The 21,332-nt window shown below is 36.4% G+C and overlaps 1 pseudogene; it reads left to right on the top strand.

Moving 5' to 3' along the window:
• Window positions 1-20,847, top strand: part of LOC101046613 (histone-lysine N-methyltransferase SUV39H2-like) — a 63,614-nt pseudogene extending 42,767 nt beyond the window's left edge.
• Window positions 20,848-21,332: the final 485 nt, after the last annotated feature.

Genomic DNA, 21,332 nt, shown 5'->3' with positions numbered 1-21,332 from the left:
CTGGGATCCACCATGCCCAGCCTAAAGGTGTTTTTTAAAATATGCAAATAAAAACCAATTTTTAATAATCTGATTTTGATGGAAAGATTAATAAAAGTTGATCGTCATATGACAAAGTTTAATATACTTATTTTCATATTCTTTTTCTTAACCATATGTTCATAAAGTAGTAGAAAATACAAAACCTATTATAACACAAATATCTAATGTTAATAATATCAGTTGTTTTAAGAGGACAGATCACATAGTACTGACTTAAATTTAACATTATTTAGAAGAACATAAATTATTCCTTGATTTTATTTTAGCACCCCATTAATATTGCAGGTAACACTTCAACAGTAGATTCATGCATCATCACACAACAAAGGTGTTTATTAATAGACCATTAAAATAGCCATGCCATGTTTATCTTAAGAATTTATTTACAGTATGTGTACGCTTGCCTGTGACAAGCAGTCACTTTGAGAAGAACGATTAATTAAACTGACCATAAATGATGCAAATGTTGCTTTAAAAAATATAAGAAATGAAAACATTTTTCTCAAATGCTGTATTTGTTCTTGTTCTGTTTATTCCTTTCAGTACTTCTAGGCTCATTATTTTGACTATATGTTCTCCATAATGAACCTAATATACATCACAGAAATTTATTCCTACCAATAGTTGACATTTAATTAATGTCTTTTAAAAATAAACTGTTATAGTTGGAATTGTTAATATTTTACTTATTCATTAATAACTTCATTATATAAAACAATCTCATTATAATACATCTGAATTAAAATTACATAATATGTTAACCAAAATTATATCATATTGCTGGAATATACTTAAAGTTTAAAATGATACGATGTTGTTAAACATATTGATCCAGCACCACTTATAAAAGAGTTACCTTAATTTTTTAATCTATGTGTTTTTATTATTTTTCTTTATTGTTAAATAACTGCCTTTGTATATAGTATGAAATTTATTAAATAATTCAAGAAAGGATTTTTGGTGGCATTAACAGAGAATTTTTTTTTTTTTTTTTTTTTTTTTTTTTTTTTTTTGAGACAGAGTTTTGCTCCTGTTACCCAGGCTGGAGTGCAATGGCATGATCTCGGCTCACCGCAACCTCCGCCTCCTGGGTTCAGGCAATTCTCCTGCCTCAGCCTCCTGAGTAGCTGGGATTACAGGCACGCACCACCATGCCCAGCTAAATTTTTGTATTTTTAGTAGAGATGGGGTTTCACCACGTTGACCAGGATGGTCTCGATCTCTCGACCTCGTGATCCACCCGCCTCGGCCTCCCAAAGTGCTGGGATTACAGGCTTGAGCCACCGCGCCCGGCCAACAGAGACTTTTTTATAACAGCAGTTGAATATGGATTATCAATTGATTTTTAACATTTCTAAAATATTAACTAGTTACTTTAGTAAGATGGTGTATAATAGAACATATCCTCCATAAGCCATTAACTCAATCCAAAAGTAAACTTGACTTATATTAGTCTTTATTTATCTAAATATCTATGCTTTTCAGGCCATACATTTATTTTTTGTATTTCAGATGTGTTGCAAACGTCTCACATCCTATGCACATTGACTCACACCTGTAATTACAGCATTTTGGGGAGCCAAGGCAGGAGATCTCTTGAGGTGAAAACTTTGAGACCAGTCTGGGCAAATAGTGAGACCCCATCTCTACAAATTAAAAAATACATTTGTGCAAATCCATTATTAATAAAATATCTCACCATTAAACAGTACATGTAAAGGCAGGAAAGTATACTGACATCATCATTACTTCTAAAGTTGAATGTAATTTTTATAATGACATTGTATAATTTGGTCATCTTTTAATTTGTTTATTTTGAGAACATTCTAGGAAAAGCAATAAGGCACTGAAGGAAACAATAAAGGATTATGTATTTACATATTTACATGATTAGTTTAAATAGTAAAGGGGAGTATAGACACAGAAATGTGAAAAAAATAAATAGAGAGAGATATGGAAAGACTATAAAATAAGCAGGGAAATTCTAACAAATACTTGAATGCCTATCAAAGGATAGCACAGGTCCTCCAAGAAGCAAAACTGAGGCAGTATTAGCTGTTCAAGAGATTTGCTAGGGGAAATGCCAGTGAGGAAAAATGGAAAGGGCCCACAGAAGGCTAAGACACCTTCAGAGTGTCAATTATGCTTTTTTTTTTTTTTTTTTTTTTTTTTTTTTTTTGAGATGGAGTTTCGCTCTTGTTACCCAGGCTGGAGTGCAATGGTGCGATCTCGTCACCGCAACCTCTGTCTCCTGGGTTCAGGCAATTCTCCTGCCTCAGCCTCCTGAGTAGCTGGGATTACAGGCACGCACCACCATGCCCAGCTAATTTTTCTGTATTTTTTTAGTAGAGACGGGGTTTCACTATGTTGACCAGGATGGTCTCGATCTCTTGACCTCGTGATCCACCCGCCTCGGCCTCCCAAAGTGCTGGGATTACAGACTTGAGCCACCACGCCCAGCCAATTATGCTTCTTACAGGAGATTTGAATGATATATTTTCATTATTGCCATACTACACTTCTTATAAAGCAAGTTCATGACCACCTACTCCATGATCCCCCAGGGACTCTCTAAGGAGAAATTAGAAGAAAAATGGCAGGATAAACTATAGCCCTTTGGCTGCAGTTGATCTCAGACCAGCAACTCATTCTCTATTTCCTCCACAATTCTTTTACTTCTCAGAGGTTGAAACTCTTGGACACCACTTTTTTTTTTTTTTTTTTTTTTTTTTTTCCTGACTGGGATTTCTGTATGCATTTGTTCACAGCTATGATGGGGAGAGGGAGGAGCAGGGGATATAGATGTGGATCATCTAGGTTCCAAATATCCTTACTTTTGTCCCTACTGTGAAAAGCGGTTCTACTTTTGTAGTTGAGGGTTGATTACTCCTGCCAGATGGTGACTTCTCTTCTTGCCTCCAAATCTCTAGGAACATCATGTCCAAAGTGCCCTGGCAGCATGGTAATGTTTAATTCTATGGGAACTTTATGTATCCCCTGTCAAGAGGGTAACTATAGGGACCAGATTTGAGTGACAGGAAGAACAAAATCGTCCAGTGAATCATTGGAAGTGGTGCTAACTGCAACACTTGTGGTTTACTCCTTAATTGCCAGATCATATATTATTTCTTTTAGGAACAAAGTACCATATAAAGGTATCTAATTTCATGCATATATTGCATCCTGAAGGGTGGCACCCATCCTTTCAGCAGGTAGCCACCGAACTGGCACTTCAGCTGTAAAAGGGTTTCCTAGAATTGTGTGAGACTGACTGCTTCTGCATAGGGAGACATGCAATACAACTAGTGGATCTTATTTATGGTTATGGTCTCTCTCATGCGTCTCCTCACCACAAAGTTTGTCTCCTGGTTAGACAGTATGATATGCTTCTGTATGATGCATTCTATAAGTTCCTACACAGTGATGGCTGAAGCTCAGAAGGAAAGGCAAATCTAAACCTGGAATAGGTATCTATCCTTAGGACAAACAGGTGGCCTTTCCAGAAGGGAAGGAGTCCAATATAGGTGGCTTAAATAGCTGGTTGGTCTCCTTTAGAAGAGCATATTTCTCCGATTCTGTAAAGTTGTATCAACATTGGTAAGTTGGAGGCAATACTATCAGGCTAATGCTAGGCTCCAACTCTGCCACTGTGGCTACTATGCTCATATACCTATTATATAAGTTTTGGAGTAGTCAATGATAAAGCGTTACTAATGTCAACGGACTCACTCGTTTTGTCTACTTAGTTGTCTAGTGCCTTCTCCACAGTGAATGGATGCTTTTCATGGGTGTAAACAAAAATATTCATATGTTATGTCCACTTCTATGCATTCATTTTTATGTCACTCATTCAGACTTCCTTGCTTTTGAACTTCTGTTTTTTTTCTTCCACATCACTAACTAGATAACCATACCACTAGCCACTTCCTATACATACACATAGACACAGACACAGTCACACACACATGCTAACTTCAGGCCACTTGTCTTTCTACACAAACTGAATAAACTGTTTCCCAGTAGCCCAGTTATGAATCTACTGCATGGAAAAACTTTTCCCTTCTCACGATTTTATACTGTTTTTTGTTTGTTTTAGAGATGGAGTCTCATCATGTCACCCAGGATAGAGTGAAATGATTATTCACAAATGTGATCATAGAGCACAATAGACCTAAACTGCTGGGCTCAGGCAATCTTTTTACCTTAGCATCTTGGGTAGCTAGAACTACAGCCAAACACTACTGCACCCAGCTTCCATTATCTTTTCAAAACCACCCCTGAATAGTTCTATAATGCAGCCACTATCCACTTACAGTTTGCATTGAAACCATATCTAAACTCATGGTTTGTTTTTTTTTTTTTTTTGCTCATATGTGATGTGATCTCTTCTATGTTCACGGGTTTGAGCTTGCCATAAAAGGTCTACTATGTATTTTTCCACCACTGACATTTCCCATGCCTTAGCACTGCCAGAAATATGGCTCAAGCAACAGGCTGCTTCTGCTACAGCTCTAACCGCAGCAGAGCCTTTTCTCTTCCAGACTTCACTGGACGCTGGCAGACTTCTGTGCTACCTAGTAAGTGGGCTGGAGCAACCTTTCTACATGTGGAATATGTTATCTTTACAACCCAAATGGTCCAATGAGATTCTGTGCTTCCTTCTTTTAGGTAGAATACACATCAAAAGCAATTTCTCTTTTGCTTTGACTGGGATATCCTGGCATCCCCTGACCATTCAACACATTACTAAAAATAGGTAATCTCTAGATCTTCATACAATTTATCTCTCACCTTTTGGAGCTACTGTGACTTAAGGAGTCCTTGTACACGCATGTATTTTACTCTATCCATTAAACATGATATCATCAATGCCAGTATGATTTTCTGCCATATGTACAGGCAGTCCAGATCTTTTCAGATTATGACATAGGGAGGGAGAATTTGCTTAGATATGCAGCAAAACTGTAAATAAATATTCTTTTGTGTTTCACTTAAATGCATATTATTTCTGATATTCTTTTCTCATTGGAATAGAGTATATACTCTATAGAAATAGAATATAGGAATGAATTACAAATCACTGGCCATATCTCATGCACCTGAGACCTTATTAATCAGCTCTAAAATGATACCATGTTTAGCACAGCACCTGGGACCAGAGCCACTACTTAATGGATGCTGCGATAGTCTGTAGTCATTCTCCCAGCTTCATTCAGTTTCTGTAGGGCAAGACTGGTATATTTCATAAAGATATAGTATGACAGAAACCACAAATCCTGTGTGCTTTTGCAATATAATAGAGTTACTTATCTCATTTTTTCCCACTGCCAGGGGTTAATATTGTTTTTTTATTTACCATCTTGGATAGGGAAGTTTGAGAGGTTTTTATTCAGCTTTCCCACTGTGATAATTCTTAGCTCAGAAGTCAGGAAAATAATGTGGGGGCTACTCCAATTTCCAAGTATATGAGTTCTAATTATATCCTTTAAAAATGGGAAAATTATCCTGGTGAAGGTTCATGGATCCAGTGAGCATATTTTGAGTTGGTCTTTGGTCAGGAGTTAAGATTCCAGTTATTCTAACATGGGTGGAAGTGAAGTAATAATGATGCTTTGGGTCTCCAGTTACCAATGTCAACTCAAACCATTTATCTAGTAACTCTCAAAATGTATCCCTGTCAGCCTGGCACAGTGGCTCACACCTATAATCCCAGCACTTTGGGAGTCCTAAGTGTGCAGCTCACAAGGTCAAGAGATGGAGACCATCCTGGCCAACATGGTGAACCCCATCTCTACTAAAACATACAAAAATTAGCTGGGTGTGGTGGCATGCACCTGTCATCCCAGCTACTCAGGAGGCAGAGGCAGGAGAGTCACTTGAACCCGGGAGGCGGAAGTTGCAGTGAGCCAAGATCGCGCCACTGCACTCCAGCCTGGATGACAGAGTGAGACTCCACCTCAAAAAAAAAAAAAAAAGTCTCCATGTCCCCCTTCTTTTAGTGTAGTATATGCTTGCAACAGCATAGTTGTGGAATAGCCCCTAGTGACCCAGCCTCCTCTTCAGTCAGTGGCTTTCTGATTTGAAAACTACCTCAGTTTTAGAAACTTGACAAGAGATTATTATTGGCATTTTCATCACTATCTTTTACATCTTGTTTTTTGACTTTTTAATATTTTTAAAGTTATAAATATTAATATCATTTATTTTGTTCTTAGGGACTCCAAGCTCTTTTAATGATCTCTACAACCAGCTGAAGTTTAAGATTCCTTGGTTAGTCCTCTGACTTCTCCAGTCTTTTAGGTAATTGTAGCCTCCTGTTTCCTGATGTTAAACTGATGATGTTAAGTTTGTGTTGCTACAGGACTTTATTATCCATACGTATATTAATTAGCCCAGGTCTGTGACTATTTCTCCCATTGTCAGTATTGCACTGCAGAAGAGATACAGAACAACATCTCGGGGATGCTTATGCCCCCTCACTAGCACTTTTCTAGCGGCCTTGGTGAATGGTGTGTTCTTTGGGCCCTCCCATGTGATATAATCTTCTGATGAGTTTTCTAGTTTGACATAACATATCCATTCCCAAATTCCCAATTTCCTCAGCCTCTCTAATTTTCCCTTGACTACCTTCTAGGACAACTCAGGCCTTTCCACTACTTTTGGCTTTGCCAGTATCTCCTCCAGATTTCAAAAGCACCACAGCAGCAAGTTTGACCCATCCCCTGGAAACTTTTCCAGAATGTCAAATTCTGTATCTAGATAAAGTACTCCCAATTCAATACATTCTGGCACATTCCATTCTTATATTTAGGCTTTCCTTGGTCAAGCAATTTCATACTCCAATCCCAATAATATTGCTTTAACTTTTGCTTGTACATGTTACCAAATTCTTACAATCCTTTTAGAGCACAATTGTTTTCAGGACCATAATGTTCCCAGGAGAGTTACTCCTACTTTTCAGCCTGAGAGCTAGGAGAAGAGATTGAGAACAGTCTTGAGGTGATAAAAGGTTGTACTGGTTTCCTGCTGGAAGAAGCCTCTGTGGTTTCTTGGAACACAGGACAACAGTCTGATATAGAAAACCTGGGGTTGGCTGGGCGTGGTGGCTCACGCCTGTAATCCCAGCACTTTGGGAGGCCGAGGTTGGTGGATCACGAGGTCAAGAGATCGAGACCGTCCTGGTCAACATGGTGAAACCCCGTCTCTACTAAAAATACAAAAAATTAGCTGGGCATGGTGGTGCGTGCCTGTAATCCCAGATAATCAGGAGGCTGAGACAGGAGAATTGCCTGAACCCAGAAGGCGGAGGTTGCGGTGAGCTGAGATCATGCCATTGCACTCCAGCCTGGGTAACAAGAGCGAAACTCCGTCTCAAAAAAAAAAAAAAAGAAAAGAAAAGAAAAGAAAAGAAAAAAGAAAACCTGGGGTTGTAAAACATGCAATGGGTTTATCTAAAGGGATGCCTCTAAGCATGCTGGTTTGCAGACCCTTGTGAATGTTTTAGAGTTGCAAGAGTAGACCCACCTTTTCCTAGTTACTGTTGGTATGCTTTCTGTGTTTCAAGATACCCTAGTGGTGCAAACATCGCCTGCGCTTTGCAACTGTGTTGTATTTACATTCTGCTGCTCAGCATTGTCAGCTCTTCTCCAGCAAGAAATGAGGTCTTTTTTTTTTTTTTTTTTTGTAAGCTACAATGGGGAATCCCTTACTCTTACACAAGTAGCCACTATCTGATTGTAATTGACCCTCAGTTCTTATTTTTTGAAGGGAAATACAGTTTGTAGTCAGCTAACTCCACTGTTGCTGTATGCATTACTTACCCAATAATCATTCAAATACATAAATAATCACACTTGTAAAAAGCATTCCCCTCAACCTGAATACTTTCCAAGGTACCTTTGGTAAAATTTTTAGCAACTGGGGCTGTACTTTAGGCAAGAGACTTTACTGCCTCACCTAACAACTTAAATGATGTTATTTTATTTTATTCACATCCACTTGTGTTTTTCTGGGTCATCCCAAAAGGAGATGACAAGACAGGATTATATGTACGAGATTTTTTTTGGATGAAATGCTAGTGAGGGAAAATGGAGAGTTACAAAATGAATGCTGTGAGAGCCATTAGACCCCGACACAGGTCTGTTCATTGACAAGAGAAAAGAAGAAGAAAAGAGGTTGAAAGACTCAGACTGCAGTGCATTTCTAAGAAGTTTTCTGAAGGCCAAGTCTCTAAGCCAAAGTTGTCCATCAGGGGGGTCCCATGTCTCACAAAAACTGGCCTACTTTAGTATGCCATCTGTTTTAGCCCATTTTCTGTTGCTTATAACAGAATACTTAAAATTAGATAATTTGTAAAGAAAAGAATTTTAATTCTTACAGTTATGGAAATGAGAAATTCAAGGTTAAGAGGTTGCAATTTATGAGGTCCTTCTTTAGGGACTCTCTGTAGAGTCTCAAGAATGCATGGGGCATTGCATGAGGAAGGGACTGAGCATCCTAGCTCCTATTTCACTTCCTTTTCTTACAGTCACTAATCTGACTCCAATCATAACCTATTCATTCATTTACTTAGTAATTCAATAATCCATAAATAGGTTAATCCATTAATCCAGTAACCCATTAATGGATTAATCCATTCATGAAGGTAGAGCCCTTATGACCCTGTCATTCCTTTCAGGTCCCACCTCTCATTGGGAAGTACATGTCAACATAAATTTTGTAAGGGACAGATATTCAAAGCACTGCACCATCTACACACATTTACTGGCTGAGAGCAGCCTTTGAGAAGAAGTGTGGCCTTAACATCAATCTGGCAATGGACTTTGGAGTGCAACAGCTAGGGCCATCAGTGAATTACGCAAGCCCTACTATAAAGCCTGAGAGGGATATTTTCATGGGTGCCACATACTTATGCCATTTATATAAAGATATTGCTTTTTAATAACATAGACAAATTTCTTTTTGTGTAATGGAGGAAAGTTTTCTGACTATCTTGGTCTATAGACACAGCTATGAATATCCTGGTTGGTTTGACAAATATGATTAAATATCATTTACGGTAGAAAGCATTGATTATGAAATAATAATATAAGATACATGATAAGAGGAAGAAAAAGGATAAAACTGGATTGCTGGGCTTAAAATGACAGAGTGGAAAATAAGCAGGTAAATGTAGCACCTAAAAATGTGAATGGATGGTAAATTTTGCTAATGCAATTTCTGACATTTCTAAATGCAAGTTTTGTCCTTCATTTAGCAGGTTACAATATCAAATATAAAAGAATAAACTCAGGATCATTATACATACTATATCAAAGAGTTTAGTTAACCTCTAATTTCAGTTATCTCAAGCTATCTAAAATAACTAAAATAAGTTATAACTTACCAGAAAGCTTATATTTTCCAAAATTAGCCCTATTTAATCTGAAAAAAATTTGTAATTTCAATCTTATAATCAGGGAGTTTGTGTCAATTTATGTTGAATAAAACATAAAGTTTACATTAAAATTATTTTATGTGCGAACAGGAGGCAGTTTGTCCTGAATAAAATTCCCTTTCAACTATATGTCCTATCATACTTTGCCAAGACTCTAACATTCTGCCCACATAGTATTTTTTAAAATAAATGCTGAAGAGCCAATTAGTCCATCTGGCATTAGGGGGAAAAAAATAGAAATGTATAGATGCCTAAGTAATAAATGTGGAATGAACAAGTACATATTCACTTCAGAATTCAGGTATCTCAAAACAATGTCTATAATTGACTTTCAGTAATTAATACCAAACTCATTTTATTTAGCTGAAATGCAATGGAAATTGTTGTTTATATAAAAATATTATAATAGTGGTCTTAAGAGAATACGGTTTTGTTATATATCTGAATGTAAAATATATTTGCTATTGTGTAAGGATAATAACTTTGTTCTCTTAGACACATTTTAATAATGAATGAGATATATGAGTCATGTGATTTGTTTTAACAGTGTGCCACAGAAGACTTATCATCACAGAGACCATAGGAATAGATTTAAATACAGGTCATTAGTGTCATAAAGAAAATGAATTCTGGATGCTGCATATTGTGTCTGTATGATGTTTTGACACTATGCATATACTCAATGGTCATGGATCTCACTGTCTTATATTTAAGGATCAATGCCATAAAAGCCACTTTTATCTACTCAAATTGATACATAGGAGATGTATATTTAATACAAATTTATTTTTCACTATCATATAAGGAAATTAATTACATTATAATAATGTAAAGAATCTGTATAAAATATACAAACCTTTAAGTTTTCAAGCCGCAAATACACTGCTATACTAATATCAAGGTTTATTATGATTCCTTAGCAGAAGGCAAATTGTTTCTGTGCCTTAAAATATTGTACAAGTAGAGCAGGTACAATAACCATAGGTGGAGTAAAATTTTACTTAGAAGATTAAAAACATTAGTAAAATATATCTTTGGGTAGATTTCATTAGAATTATGCCAGTGAATATATAAAAAAAGATACAAATATAGATACATATCCATAAAATTTTTGTTTTAAAAATTATATTTTTAAAGTAAAGGTTTTTTTGCACTAAAACTTGGCTGAGAAGATTTCAGTCCATATGAGAAAGGTATTTTAAAATTACGTATGAAAATAAAACATTCTTTAGGAAAGTTTAAAATAAAATAGCTTTGTAACTTTATAATGCTTTCTTCTAATTTCTTTTGAAAATAATCCTATACCTTAAAATTGTGGTTCTTAATTTACAATGTGATTTCTCTGTAAGCAAATTTGAATAGATGGTTAGGACTATTATTCCAGTTATGAAAATAAATAAACTTGCTCCAAATAAAAGTGGTTTTATTGGTCCAAATTTTCTAAAGTGAATACATAAATTAATTCGTTAGAAAATTGTCCAACAATTCTCTTTGCATGAGTAGATAAAATCTGAATAATAAAATAATAAGGATATGTTAACAGTATACCACAAAAATATGTGCCTCCCTACAAAGAAACCTTGGGGGAATGTGAAACTGCACAATTGTGTGTTAGTAAATGAGTGAGTCAAGTTAAAATAAACTAGTAAGTATGTCTATAATCTTAATAAACCATTTCATTACAACTGAATCCTACCCAAGGTTTTAATTTTCTTTAACCTACAATATAACAGAATGAATATAACCAAATAATGTTCAAAAAAGTATACTTTCAACATTACAGAAAATAGCAAGTCAAACAGCCTCTAGGTAATGGAACTGTATTCTAAATATCAATTTAAGATTCACTTTCTGTGACTCTGAAAGGATTTTCTCATGCCAGTATTTTAAAAAAGATTGACTCAGCCATTTTTCCTGGTTAACATTGTTTCCCCTTAGACTGCAGACAGACTTTTGCCAACTCTTTTCAAGTCATTTGTTATAGTCTGAATGACTGCATCCTTTAAGATTTCATGTTCAAATCCTAACCCTGAAAGAGATGGCATTCAGAGGTAGAATATTGGGTAGGTAGAACCCCTTCTAAAGCTAAAGAGCCAAGTAGTCCATCTAGTTAAGAGAGAAACTAAGTATTGATTTTATGGAGCAGAACCCTAAGGACTGTAATTAGTGCACTTACAAAAGAGATCCCAGAAACCTAGCTTGCACCTTCCACCATGTGAGGACACAGTAAAAATCAATCATCTATGAATCAGAAAGCAGGCCTTCACCTTCACTGGCACTGAATTTGCCAGTGCCTTAATCTTGGACTTTCAACCTCCAGAACTACAGAAAAAATAAATTTCTATTATTGACATGCTACCTAGTTTATGGTATATTTTTACGACAGTCCAAATGGATTAATGCACCATTGGAGTACACAAGGGAGATGAAACAGTTCTGAGTTTCAGTCCCCAATCTGTTACTTATTGGTATGTAAAATTAAGCAATGTCCCATTATTTTATTCGTGAATATTAAAGGATTTTATCTATGAAATAATTTTAAAATATTTATTTTATTATTAAAATAAAAATAGCAAGCGTTTTAAAGAAAACATAGTTGGAAAGAGTAATTGTGTAATTGGTGTAATTGGTGTAAAGATTTATTTAATGTCCTATTATCAAGATATTCTTACTGAATATAGAGATTAAATGTATAGAAACATAACTCTAAAACACAAAAGTATAGCTAATATAGTCATATAAGATCAATGAAGAATAATATTGCTTGTTTGTTGTTCTCTACCTACAAATAAACAGGAAATCCTGCCATGTTGAAAGGAATACAACCTAACATGGAGTAGAAACAATAAATCAACATATACTACTCTAAGATAATGGGCAATAAGAATTTGATTTAAAAATTGTTATTTAGCATGTATTATAGTGAGAGTTACAATTGGATTTTATGTAGTTATAAGGAAACCCTGAAAAAATGCCACTAAACACAAATGATATTTAGTTTCAGAACTTCATCCCAAATGCTGTTAAATCTTTTGCATTCTTATACTATACCCCTTGTGTCTTTCTCGTAATTTTCCAGAGGTCTTCTCAGTCAATATAGGCTCAGTTTACATAACTCTGTCAATTGAATAAAGTATATATTTATGAGGCTTCTAAGTAAAGTGTTGTAAGCATTGCATTGAGATAAGATACATAAACTCAAAAATATAAAGGAACAATTTTTTCGTTTGTTTGGTTTTGGTTTTGCTTTAAGTCAAAGGAAAGGGGTGATTCAGGAGTGATAAACTGTATCATGGTGACCAAGAAGACTTAACATTTCAGCTGGGCATGGTGGCACGTGCCTGTAATCCCAGCTACTCAGGAGGCTGAGGCAGGAGAATTGCCTGAACCCAGGAGGCAGAGGTTGCGGTGAGCCGAGATCGCGCCATTGCACTGCAGCCTGGGTAACAAGAGCGAAACTCCGTCTCAAAAAAAAAAAAAAAAAAAAAAAAAAAAGACTTAACATTTATCTCAACTTCGCTAAACTTTAGTATAGCTAAGTCTTCCTGACTATAGGCCCCTGACCACCCTTTTCTTAGAGCACTTACTTCAGAAAAATTGCAAGTGTTAATTTTTTATTTGCTGATGATATAATTATTGTACAACCCAGGAATATCTGTCTCAAGTATCTGGGAATCATCCATTTGAAATGTAATAAGAAAGAAAGAATCCCAGTCTCCTAGTTGCAATGAAATGATAGGAGTCCTAGATAAATGCCAACCTGGCATTTATCTAGGACTAGCTACTAGCTCCAGTAGCTTCCCCTGCCGCTTAAAAATTTACCCAACTTTTGTTTTAGTGGAGTCGAGTCATTCTTTCTCCTTTGCAATAGTGTTGAATAAAGTCTCCCTTAACTCTTTAACTGGTCTGGTAAATTTTTCTTTAACACAGGGTAAAGATTGCTATAAAACCAACCATCTCCTCTTCCTTTGTCTCTCAGTCAATGAAAAAAAAGTACAAATTGGTTATATAAAACTGAAGATGTAGAGAAAACACAGACTGCATTACTGCATTACATGAAATGATTTCCATTTACTTTGTGATTAAACATAACTCAGCAGTCTCTCATAGGTAGAAGATTATAAAGAAACTAAGTATTGATTCTAACTACTTTTTTTCATTGTATATGCATATATATTTAAATTACCAACACAAACAACACCCTGCTGATGAAGTGGAAAGAGTAAAAATCTGGTGTAGTTTACTAAAGTTTTAAGAGCTAGCATTTGTGCTTGATGGCTGCCTTTTAAATAGTGTTTAAATACTTATTTGAAAAGATACATACAGATGTGCCCTGCATCTAACTATTTGGTACACAGACTTCCACTGAGAGAAATTTTCTAATGTTTATAATTTCCATTCAAAACTCTGCAAAAACAATTTTGTTCTCCTGCTTGAAAAGTTTATATACTAAAAGGAAGATTAGCATCTAAGGAGATAAAATTAGATATACCATAAAAATCTCATCAAAAGAAAGGATAATGCCAGAAGAAACGACAAGTGAGAATGGGTCAGTTTCTTAGTAAAAGTTCTAATTATTCTATATTGTTTTCTTCTACTTATAAAATAATTTTACCATATATTTGTGGAAAATTTGAAATACTCAGAAAATTCTAAAGAAAAACATATTTACACATTAATGTAACATGCATGTATTGAAAAATTACTGTGTAACAAATACTGTGGACCCTATAAATGATATTAGATGGACTCTGTCCCCAGGGACTTACATATAACAGTGGCAATAGCTGGATTAATATATATATAGTGTCATATCATAATTGCACTCTGTTTTAGATAGGTTTCCTTAGGGAGATGAATCTCAAATTATTTCTTATAAAATAGGTAGCAGTTGGTCAGAGAGAAGAACAATGTTAATACATTTCCAAAAATTTAGTTGCATTCTGTTTTTCTTTCTGAGTATATTATGTAACTCTCATATAAATTTTTCACCAAAGTAATGCCAATGTACTTCGATATAATGCAAGGGGAATGGCTAATCTCATCATTATGAACAATCAATTTTCCAAGGGGAAACACTGTAATACAGCTACAGCCTAGAGCAGGCGTCCCAAACTTTTTACACAGGGGGCCAGTTCACTGTCCCTCAGACCATTGGAGGGCCGCCACATACTGTGCTCCTCTCACTGACCACCAATGAAAGAGGTGCCCCTTCCTGAAGTGTGGCAGGGGGCCAGATAAATGGCCTCAGGGGGTCGCATGCGGCCCATGGGCCGTAGTTTGGGGACGCGTGGCCTAGAGCCATGGAAGAGGAACATTCCTTCAATTACAGACTCATTTTGCCAGCTTGTCATGATCTAAACTGGAAAGGATGGAACCTATAAAGCAGCAGCTCTGTAAAAATCTAGGCCAGAGATTTAACTGAAAAGTTATAAAATACACCTCCTCTACCACAATTTATCACCACACCAACACTGCATCATTGAATTAAAAATAAAAGCAATCCATGACACAGACTCTTTTTCAACAAGACGACTTAGGAAAGACTGTCAAGAAAGAAAGTAAACACAAGGACACCATGGGAATTTGAAGTCTCTGACACCTACAGTTGTAGGAAACATTAAATCAACTTTTAGCCAGATTAGCATCAAACTTTATGCTATAATCCTGTATTACTCAGTTCCTACCACCCCATGCAACATGTCTGGCTCTTAATGCAAAATAACAAGGCTAACCAAAAAGCAAAACCAAAATCAGAAACATAACACATCAGAAGAAGGTTTAGATATAACACAGATTTTAGAATTATTGGACAAGGATGTTAATGTAGCCATGATTAAAACATTAAGGAATTTACTGGAGAAAGTAGATGCCATGCAAAAATAGATAGGTATTGTAGGTAAAGAGAAGCAAGGCTAAGGAAGGATGAGACACAAATGTTAGAAGTCAAAATCACTGTAGCAAAAATGATGAATGCCTGTGATGGACTCGTCAGTAGAATAGATGCAACTGAGATGAAAATCAGTGGCTTAAGATATGTCAATTGAAATTTCTGACTAAAATCTAAATAGAAAAAATAATGAAAAAGAAACCAGAACAATCAAGCATGGCGTCACAATTTCAGTAGCTGTAACAAACGCATAATTGAAATACTATTAGAAACAGAAAGAATAAAGTAGAAGAAATACTGAAAGCAATAATGACTCAGAATGTTCACAAATTAGTGACACACATCAAAAGAAAAATACAGAATGCTCAAAAAACACCAAGAAAAATAAATGCCACAAAAATGATACTGAGCCATATTATATTAAAAATGCAGAAAAATAATATCTTAAGCTAGGAGAATAAAAATATTTTATCTGTTCAGTAACAAGAATAGAGAATTACAGAACACTTCATCAGTAATTATGGAAGCAAGAAAATTGTAGTGAAATATCAAAAGCGTCTGAAGAAAACAGCAAAACATCTAAGAAATCTACATACAGCAAAATTATAAAAGTGAAGGAAAAATTAAAACCTCAGACAAAGTGTGAAGTAATTTATCACCAAAAGACCTACCTTGCAAGAATTATTAAAATATTTTCTTCAGGTAGTATAAAAATGGCATTGTTCAGAAACTTAACAGTACATAAAGAAAGACTTCCTTACAATGTCCCTGCACTACACATATGGTATTATTAAAAAATAATTTTGCTGATATACCAGGAAAAAAGATAAAATGAAAGGAAGAAAAGTTAGAAACAAATAACAAATGAAACATATATAAAACAATTACATACCATGGTAGATATTAACCCAAGTGAATTAACAATTGCATCAATAATTGCTTTAATTGCAAATTGTCTAAATATGCCAATTAAAAGGGGTTTTCTGAGTGGCTTTAACAAAATAACCAGCTATATGTTTTCTATAAGAAATCCATTTTAAATATAATGAATCTGATAGATTAAAAGTACCTATATAAAAAATACATACTATGCAAACTCTAATCAAGAGACAGGTAGAGTAGACACATTACTAGAATTAAGCAGATTTCAGAAAAAAAAAATGAAAATTATGAAAAGGAGCGGTGTTACCTGATTTAAAGATATTGGTTCTTCAAGAAATCCTAACAATCCTAAATATGTAAAAATCTGATAGTGGAGAATCAAAATATAACAAAACAAACACTAATAAAATTACTAGAAGAAATAGATTCACTATTTTATGTGGACTCATCAACATCCTTCTATCAGTACCTTAAAGAGTAAACATATGAAAACAATTGAGATTTGAAATTTTTTAAGGTAGCCTTTCTGATAAATTCCCCAAATTAAACGCTTAGGTGTAAATCTAACAAAATGTAAGCAGCATCTACATGCAAAAATCTATAGACTAAAAAGTCAAATAAAATCTAAATAAATTGAGAGATAATTTCATAGTGACAGAATGAAAGCTCAATTCTTTTTATTCGATGTTACATTTGATATGGTTTGGCTGTGTCTCCACCCAAAATCTTACCTTGAATTGTAATCTTTATAATCCCCAGGTGTTTAAGGTAGGACCAAGCATGGAGGTAACTAGATCTTGAGGGTAGATCCCCCATGCTTTTCTCATCATGGTAAATGAGTCTCTTGAGATCTAATGGTCTTACAAGCATCTGGCATTTTCCCTGCTTGCACTCACTCCATCGTGTCTCCCTGTGAGAAAGGTGCCTGCTTTTCCTTTGCCTTTTGATATGATTGTAAGTTTTATGAAGCCTCCTCAGCAATGCAGAACCATGAATCAATTAAACCTCTTTTCTTTATAAAATACCCAGTCTCAGGTATTTCCTCATAGCAGTATGACAATGCACTAATACAATATTCAATGCAATCCCTTTCAACATCCCCAAAAGCTATTTTGCAAACATAGACAAACTGACTCAAAATTTTATACGGAAAGTAAAAGGTACTAGAATAGCTAAGAAAATAGTGCAGAATAACAAAGTTGAAAGACACTTTCAGATTTCCAGGCATAGTTTCTGGCTGCAGATTTTTTAAACAACAGTGTGGTATTGGAAAAATAGACACATAAGGTAACAAATTAGAGCAAAAATAGATCCACACAAATATAGTCATCAGATGTTTAACAAAATAGTGAAGTCAATTTGATGGAGAAAGGATAGTATTTTCAACAAATCTTGCCAGCAAATTAACAACAATGTATCTTTTAAAAGAGCAGCTTTATACTTAAAAATTATTAGCTCAAAATGGACTAAGGAACTAAATGTAAAATGAAAAACTGAAATATTCTTGAAGAAACATAGGAGAAAACCCTACATACCTTGGAATTGGTTGTAAGTTTCTCAATGCAACACCAATAGAACAATCTATGAAGAAAAACAATAATAAGAAATTTATTAAAGTTAAAATTGTTATGTGAAAGACACATTTAAAGAAGATTAAAAACAAGCCACAGAATGAGAGAAAAGGTTTGCAAAAACACATAGCTGATAAAGAATTTGTATGCAAACACTCAAAGGAGACTCACTTGAGGCCAGAAATTTGAGATCAGCCTGGGCAACATAGGTAGCACTATCTAAATAAATAAATAAATAATAAAAATAAACAGATTGGCCAACGATGGTGGCATGCATCTGTAACTTTCCCCTACTTTGAACAGGAAAGCCCAACTTCTGTTGAAATTACGGAGGTTGATTTTTTTTAACTACTTTTTGCTGAAATGGGGTACAGAAGAGGCCCTGCATTTGAGGTTTTTTTTTTTTTTTTTTTTTTAGAGGGAAGTCTTTTAGGGGTACAGGTTGATTTAGAGGTTTACAATAGAGCTTATGAGCCAAGTACATTTGTGGTTGTAGCGGCAGATTATTTGTGACCTTATGGTTTTAGAAGAAACAAATGTGACACGGTGGTTAAAGATGAGAGGCCCAGAGGCCAACAAATATAAAATGATTAAAAACAACCCTAGGAGAGAATAGAGCCAGGACAGTTAGTTGTTAAACAAGCCTTACAATACTGTTTTTTGAAGGTTTTTAGTTCTGTGTTTGATTGATTGATGAGTTTTATGTTTAAAACAACACTTAACTGGTTTACAAAATAGCAGCATTTTTTCTAGAAAGAGGTTTTTTTTTCTACTATGAAAAGGATAATTGGAGTTTGAGAGATAAAGTTGAGGGTTATAGTTCTATTAATGCCAGGATATAAATTAGACTTATGAGTGGTACTTTCCTGAAGATTTTGTTGGAAAAGCATATGTAGATATTTTTAATGACTCCCTGGTGTACGAAGCGTTGTTTTCTGGAACTTTAGGCTGCGGAGTGGAGGATTTATGACTTTTTTAAAGGAGGTATTTAAGGCTTTAGCTGAGTGTGATAAATTCATGAGTTTATTTTTACTATCCCAACTGCCTTTGAGGTAGACAGAATAACCGAAAATAATCCTTTCCAAGATGGGCCTAGAGAGGGAGAGTTTGAGGGGAGAAAATTAACAAACACTAAGTTTTCAGGGCAGGAGAGAAATACTGAGAAGACCATACTGAGAAGGTCTAGGAGAAGGATTAACTTCTTGGATTTTTATGGTTAGATTTACCTGGCGCTTTGTGAGGGTGAAAGCTTGTGCTGGCACTTGTTTCAGGCACCCTTAGTTCTGCCATTGGATTGTTTGGTTAGACACCTTAGACCGTGGAAACCTTTGTCCCCAGGACAGTGTGCTTTTTAGTGATTTTCTTGGCATAGTGGCATGGACGAGATGATGGTTTATTTCTTTGGGGACAATTTTTTATAAAAGGTCCCTTTAGACGGCACTGATAACAGGTTTTGCCAGACTGGCAGCTAACCCTAGCCTTTTCCTTATTTGAGCCCCTAGGGTCTGACTGCATGAAAGCCATGACTAACGGTGATTTTTCCTCTTCCTTTTAGCCTGTTGTTTTTGTTGTTGTTGTTGTTTAATAAACACTAAGGTTGCCTGGTTTAGTAATTATTTTAGACTTTTTGTTCTAAAGCTAGCTTTTGCTTGATATTTGCTGCTAACTAATAAACTTGTTTTTTTAGTATTAACTGATCCTTTATGAAGTTTGGTGACAGGGGGGTGTACTTTCTTAAAGCTTTCCACAATTGCTTAAGGAAAGCTGTTGGGATTTCTTCCCTTTGGGGGCTAGATTTTCCACTCAGCAGAGGGCAATTTGGCCACGCTGTTTGGCAGGGAAATATGAGTTGCTTCTTTCTTAAAGACTGTATGCTAAATTGGTCCCAACCTTCCAGTATACACCTTAATGGGGACTTGAGCTTGGGAATAGAAGCACCCATCTGAAACTGAACACAAGAGATGCCTGCACCCCCAGTTAAAGAAATTACAGCTGCTTTGACCTGAGGTGTCCCCCACGTAAAATGGGCACTGAAATGAAACATTTTTCAGTCAGTATCCCAAAATTTTGTGGGCCCAAGATGCGTGATCCACTTTATTAGAGGGTCTCCCATGTACTGGGTTCCAATTATGACCCACCAGCATTATAGGACCATTCTCACTTCCTGCATAACCTTCAGTGACTATAATAGAGGAATGGAATGAGAGGAGCTACTGAGTTGGGTAGTTACATACTAACAGTCCTAATGAGGCCAGCGAAGCTCAGGAGATGGGTACCAATATTTCCCAGCCAAAGTTTAATTTACACAGGCCAATTTATAAAACTGCCCCACAAGGGTAAACTTCTAGGGAGGGGCCATTAGAGCATATAGTTTAAAGAAGGCAGGCCTCGTATACCCTCAGGACCCGGGCCTCCTCTCCCCTAACCCATCTTTTATTTCAGGAAAATGCTCGTAAGGTTGTGAGATCTACCATTGACTATTGGGGGCCTGAAACTTGTTTAACTTGATCTTCTAGATTCAGCTTCTGAATTTCCCCAAAATGTTTTACCATTTTAAGACTGACTTCACCAGGGATTTGAACCAGCAACCTTGCAGTCACAGGCCCTATACCTTAACTAACTGTGCCAAAAAGTCACTTGCATTAAGAGAAGGCAGAAAGTTTTCTTAAGCTGTATTTTGAATGAGAATGCTGCACCCTGAGGCAGTGTGGCCTGCCTAAAAGCCGGGTGGGACTGAAGGCCAGCGGCTGCTTCCTTTCCCTTAGCCACCGCGGCAGAGGAAAAAAGCCACGTTAGTTTAAAAACTGCCTTTGCAGCTGCTGCTGGGCCGGCGTTTTCGCACCCCCGCAGCTTTTGGTCGCCATGTTGACCCTGCCAGAACCAAGTACACGGTTGGGCCACTTCCCGAGCTGCTGCCCACACAGGGACCTACAGCCGGCAGGCGAACTTCCTGGGGAGCCTTTTTACCCTGCTGCCGGGGACTGGAGAACACTGGAGAGACCTACCAGAACCATGTGCCAGAGTGACGCGCTCCCGGGTCTCCTGCAGGCTTGGGCTGTACCTTGCTCCTCACCGCTGTTTTCTCCCAGCAACCTCTGCGTGTGCTGGGTTCCGCCCCTGGGGCTGGGCTGTTCCTAGCTGCAATCAGCAGAAAGGGCGGGTTGCTTACCCTTTCCACCACACAGGTTCCCGCAGGAAATAAGGTGCTTTTAATTCTGGCCAGCTGCGCTGCCTCGCCTCCACACCAATGCTTCAGTTTCCGGGCTGCGTCTGCTTCAGGTATTCTTAAACAGGCAGGATAGAATGGGGCCTGTTCTACGATTTTGAAACTTTCTTCTCTGGCTGTTCCCCTTTCCTGGCTGTACCCCTCCTTCTTGTGTACCCGTCTCCTGGCTGGCTTGCCAAAATGTAATATTGGGGTTTAGGGGTGCCCCCTTAGTTCCCCTGAGAGGATATTTCTTCAGGTTTTTGGTTAATCACTCCCCAAGAATGGGTGAGACCACGGCACAGT

The sequence above is a fragment of the Saimiri boliviensis genome, chromosome 4 (genome assembly GCF_048565385.1).
Source record: "Saimiri boliviensis isolate mSaiBol1 chromosome 4, mSaiBol1.pri, whole genome shotgun sequence".
NCBI classification, from domain to species: Eukaryota; Metazoa; Chordata; class Mammalia; order Primates; family Cebidae; genus Saimiri; species Saimiri boliviensis.
Note: the sequence above shows the minus strand (reverse complement) of the source record. Positions and strands in the feature narration are given on the sequence as shown.